The sequence below is a fragment of the Sceloporus occidentalis genome, unplaced genomic scaffold (genome assembly GCF_023333645.1).
Source record: "Sceloporus occidentalis isolate IW3139 unplaced genomic scaffold, rSceOcc1.0.p SCAF_6, whole genome shotgun sequence".
NCBI classification, from domain to species: Eukaryota; Metazoa; Chordata; class Lepidosauria; order Squamata; family Phrynosomatidae; genus Sceloporus; species Sceloporus occidentalis.
In genome coordinates, this window is record NW_028316986.1 from 95,200,477 (window position 1) to 95,206,476 (window position 6,000).

A 6,000-nucleotide genomic window follows, 5' to 3' on the forward strand; every position below is an offset into this window, starting at 1 on the left:
CGGGAGTGCCAATCCCATGCAGTTTAGCAAATTACAACTTTTATTTTTTTACTATGATCAAAGTAGTTCATCTGAGTCAGACTTTCTTCTACTTTTCTTGCGTCTGTTTCATGGGTTAGGGTAGGCAGGCCAGTTTTACTTTAAGGCTTCATGTTATGTAAGGCCTATCAATACAAACAAATGACTAAATATATCTTCTTTTCACAGTCCTTTCTGTTAGAATGCTATACCTTTTTTGGTAATATTATGTGGCTTCTTAAACCTGACATAGGTTTATAACCTCAGCATATTTTAATCTAGCCATCCATGGGCTGGATGACATCAGGGGGACAGATGCATCCTCTCGCATTTCTAGCTTTACAAGCAAGATATGGAGAAGGCGAGGGGGAAATGATGCCATGTGGCCAGAGCCAGCAGTTTCAGAAATTCCATTTAACTCTTGCAACTGGTTCTGTGTGGGTTGTACAAAGTCTGGAGAAACAGATTCCTGTTCTAAAGGGACGGTTTCTCTTTAAAATTACTCATGCTCTTTCCCTAACAGCAGTTAAGCAGAGTGCATCCTTCAAATTACTGTGTTTGCCTCTGGGCTCTCTTTCTAATTATGACATTTGCTCTTCAAGCACCATGGCCTTCCAACTTTATTCACCTGCCCTTTAAAATTCTCTGTCAACAGAGAGTAAGCTTCACTTTATTAGCCCTGTTGTTTGAAGGTTTTAGCAACACATGAAAGCCAAAGACCTTTGCTGTCTCTCAGGAGATTGCTATCAGAGTCCTAGATTATGACACCATCCCATAAATTATCGTTTTCAGTGTGGGAGTCAGCAACACAGTTCTCTTAGATCAGTGATTAAAAAAAAGACATTCTCACTGCTTTCTGACCTTCAAAATCTTCTAACTTCCCTTAGCTCCCATTCAAATCCTAGCTTTAAGTAAAGAGCATGAAGGGAGAAGACAATTATTTTAAATGAAAACATTGGACCAAATTAGCAAATATCTTGAGAAGGCCTGGGGTGTGCATGTGAGGAAGATGTGTATGTGAGGGAATGGGTGAAGAAAATCACATACCCTCCAATTAATCCTCTGTTGTCCTGTGTTTTCAGATGATTTTTAAACATTCCAGTTTCTGTCTCCTCCCCCCACTCTCCCCCTGTGTTCAGCTTACTTCACCTGCTGCAAACTGAGTTCAAGGTGTACAACCAGTTTGAACTCAACTCAGAAAAGGAGACTGAGTTGAGAAGGGGATAGAATCTCATCCTTCCCACTGGGCTCACAGGGCAAAAGCAAAACTGCTGCAGTCTCTCCTAGCTTGTGTGTTCTTCCTCATTGATAACATTTGCCACTGTGACCATCTTCTGATCTCACTTGGCCACATATATCCTGGTTTTCATCTGTGAAATGTTGAGGGGAATGACATCATTTTACCACTAGGGCTTTGATCATGATGGTCCAGTTAACTAATACACTGATCTCCTTTGAGAACAATTTGTGTAAGGATTTTTTTTTATAAAAAAGATCTAGTTGGCTGTTGTTTATTTCCTCTTAGTGTTGTGTTTTTAACATGATTTAAATTATTTATTCTATATTTCAACTGAGATTCCATTTTTATATGTATAATATTATTTTGTGTCACTTTTGGTGGGAAGTTAGGATGTACATGTAATAAATACAGGATTGATAAATGATTATGGATACAGTGGTACCCCGGGATACGAATTGATCGCGTTACGAAATTTCCGGGGTACGAAAAAGTTAGATTGGAAAAAACTGTTCCGGGTAACGAAAGATTTTTCGGGTTACGAAATTCATTTCGGCGCGTTTCGGCGCGAAATTCAAATGCGAAGCGCGGCTAGCGGCTTTCCAGCGCTAACGGAAAGCCTTTTCGGGTTGCGAAATGTATCGGGTTACGAACGGCGCCACGGAACGAATTAATTTCGTAACCCGAGGTAGCACTGTATTTCCAGCAAATAAAATCCTTTTGAATGGTGTTGCACAAATCATTGATTCTATCTACCTTGTAGTACTAGTAGCTTCTAATCACATTGTTGGGAGGATGGCAAAAGAAAACATGTGCCCTTAAACTGTTAACTATCAATTCACTGCTAAAACAGATCTGAAAGGAAATGATGAGAATTGTTTTCTGTTTTTCAAAAAATTACGTATTTAATTACACATACACACACACGGGGGGGGGGGGGTGTATCTCCCGATCCAGTCCCCTAAAACCCACCTTAAAACCAAGCAGCCACACTAATCAAAGGAATAATAGAATTAGAGTTGGAATGGACCTCAAGAGCCATCCAGTCCAACTCCCTGCCATGCCTTGCCACACAATCCAAGCACCCCCAACTGGCGGCCATCCAGCCTCTGTTTAAAAACCTCCAAAGATGGAGACTCCACCACTCTCCAAGGCAGTGTATTCCACTCTCAAACAGCACTTACTGTCAGGAAGTTCTTCCTAATATTGAGGTGGAATCTCTTTTCCTGTACTTTGAATCTGTTGCTTCATCTCTGATTCTCTGGATGTGCAGAAAACAAACTTGCTCCATCTTTAGTGTAACATCCATTGAAAAGGTGACACATTCAGCCCCTTCCTACCAGCAAGCTGTGGGGCAATGAGCAGAACGGTCCTATTATACCTGCATGTTGCACTGTGGCTCCCTGGTGGAATGGATGAATCATCCTTCAGTGCCCCAGTTGCCAGTGCTACAAAGCTCCTTTGGTTGGTGTAGCTGCTAGGCTTTTAAGATGGGTTTTTGGGGGCACTTGCAATCATGGAAAATCAATGTGATTGTAAATGTGAATATCTAAATTGATGAAGTTTTAAGTCTGGCGTATGACATCATTAATACTGAAAGACAGAGTAGCTACCTCCTGAACACTTAGGTATCTGCATGGTCTAATAAAATAATATGGCAGAAGTCATACTGCATTTGAAAAGATGATGAAGAAATCCAGAAAGGGAATTTTAGAAGAAATCATAGAAAGTACTTAAGGTATCATAGAATCATAGAATCACAGAGTTGGAAGAGACTACAAGGGCCATCCTGTCCAACCCCCTGCCATGCAGGAAATCTAAATCAAAGCATCCCCGACAGATGGCCATCCAGCCTCTGTTTAAAGACCTCCAAGGAAGGAGACTCCACTACACTCCGAGGGAGTTTGTTCCACTGTCGAACAGCCCTCACTGTCAGGACGTTCCTCCTAATGTTCAGGTGGAATCTCTTTTGCTGTAGCTTGCAGCCATTGTTCCGGGTCCTGTTCTCTGGAGCAGCAGAAAACAAGCTTGCTCCCTCCTCAATATGACATGCCTTCAAATATTTAAACAGGGCTATCATATCACCTCTTATAGTAGTAACAGAAAATTCCATTTTGTCTAAGTTATGGTGTGTGGGTGTATTATTAAGAATTACTTCAGAAGAATAAAGGCAGTAGTCTTGATACAGCAGTTTTCCAACTCCACAGCCATCCTGATCATTTCTGAAAACTAATCAGCCTTTTGCTTATTTTAGAATGAAATGATCAGATTTCATCAAAAAGAATTGTGCTACTTCCCATATTGTTTACTTTGAAGATGGCGGCTCAACTAAAGATGGTAGAATATTCTAACAATGGTGAAAAGGACATCATTGTGCAAGCAGGATGATCGAGACTGAAATGCAGTCATCTAACGGATTGTATTAGAATGAACAGCAGAAGAAGTGACTCATTCTACATAATATTAATTTCTCCATTTTATCAGGCACTGGGGTTATAGTTGAAAAACATTAGCTATTTTGTCTAAGGAATTCTGGAAGTTGTAATCCATAAAAGTAAATTTCTCAAGCTCTCAGAAAAAAAGTAGGAAGTGCAGCCCACCCATATATAGGCCACAGTCCTACTTATGCACATTTACATCAAAGTAAGCACCATTTATGCAGTGGGGCTTGTTTCTGAGAGATATACATAGGGTTGCACTGCAAATCTACTGCAAAATCGATTGGCCACTGTGCTAAAACATATCTATTAAGGGGAAGAGGGTTTTTTTTTAAAGCCTTGACCTCTATTGCTTCTGGTCATTTAGCACAGAAGTAATTCATGCCCTTGTGCTCTGGAGAACAAGATGATAAGCAAAATTAGCATGTGTTGCTTTTCCCATACTATAGCTGGGAAACTAGTTGATATATTCTTCTTGTCTCATGTCACGGGTCATTCAGGAATGTTTCTATTATAGAGGGAGGCTTTTGCTTATATTTCCCTAACTGGATCTGTGATGTACAATCAGGTGCCCTTTTCATGACATTACAAGGTTTCATCTAATGCCCAAGTGTGCATGGAAGCTGCCCTGCACAGAACATTATTGACAGTATCACACATGTTTTAAGGTGGTTAGGTGAAAGGGCAGGATCTGAACCCTGCAGCCTATTATTCCCCCAACTGCAAATATGATTAAAGCTATATTTGGAGATATGACTTTAAAAACATAATTAGCAGTTCCATATTTTCTTTTGTTTTTATTTTAGAACAAGTGAATAACCCCCTGCCTGGATCAGTACTCTAGGGGATAGCTGAGAGGCTCAGGGTCTTGTTTGGGAACCCTCCTCCCTGCCCACATCTGAAATAATACTCTACTATAGTACTATTTGGCAAAATTAATTGCCATCAGGAGAAAGTTGATCTAAATAGAGATCTTGACCTAGACTACTGTTGTTGTTGTTGTTGTTGTTGTTATACTTTACTTATATAGCGCTGTACATACAGATAATAAAATCGATAAATATGAAACCTGCCAATGGTGTACATTCTACAAAATACATATGGAGACCTCTGACACAATACAGACAGCAGTTGCAAGTAACTAACCCTTTAAAATAATATATATTTCACCCATTAATGAGTATATGTACATACAATTTAAACATATAGGATCAAGCTGTAAATTAATTTCATTTAGTTCCCATTGAAACCAATCTGATTAAAGTCAAATCATGGATAATTTGTCTATTTACTTCAGTGGGTCTCATGCACTAATGTTTTCCCACCTGTGTTTGAAACCGGCTTCTGTGGCACATTCATTTAGAATCATAACTAAAACATTCATGCTAATTCATAGATGAGAATCTCAGGTATATTCTGCAAAAGTGAAGGCCTCTTTTATTCCATTCACTCTTCCTAAACCTCTGGACATTTTCTTTGATATTTTCTCTTGAACTCTGTTTGGTTAAGAAATTTCTGGATGAAGAGTTCCCAGATCCACTGTTCCTCTTTCTTTAAAGGGCTCAAGGGAAGATCTGTTGAATCTCTTTCAAAAAACATAATGTTCTAAAGCAAGAGCAAACATTTTATAGGAAAAACATGTAAAATCTGTGAATTCATGAAAATAGCAGAGATAAAAGAAAATGCAAAATATTGCAGGAAGGTAAATTCAACACCAGTTCTAAATTGATAAGTGGGAAAATCTTTAAATAATAAATAATAAATAATAAAAGCTTTATTTCTAGCCCGCCTTTCCAGAGATCAAGGCGGGTTACAATGGTGGATTTTGCAATCCAACAACATACAATTTACAATAAAAACATTGTCAGAAATTTACAATTTACAAAAAAATGCTGGTTTTGTTTTCATAATTAACTCTAGATTTTATTGTCCTGGCTTTGGGAGGCGGATATTTACCCCCAAGCTTAAGAAACCCCACAGTTCTGACAAATAGAAATAATATTCACATTTATTTCATTTATTCTCCCCCCACCAAAGGGGAGGAAAAGTATTGCACATAGTTTAAAAAATCATTTACAATAGGTTCTATAAAGTCTACTTGATTGCAAATACAATAAATATCAATGGTACTTACTCTTCAGTAAAATGGGTTAGGATTGCAGCCTCAGTTGACTGAAAAACATACCCAGTTTCTTTTTTTTTAATCGGCAGTTTTATTTCTATTTATTTTCTTGAAGGAAAAAAGCCACCTGTGTCCTTCATTGATTTGTTTGGGTATTTGTTTTGCCAGCTCTGAGGTTTTTCTGG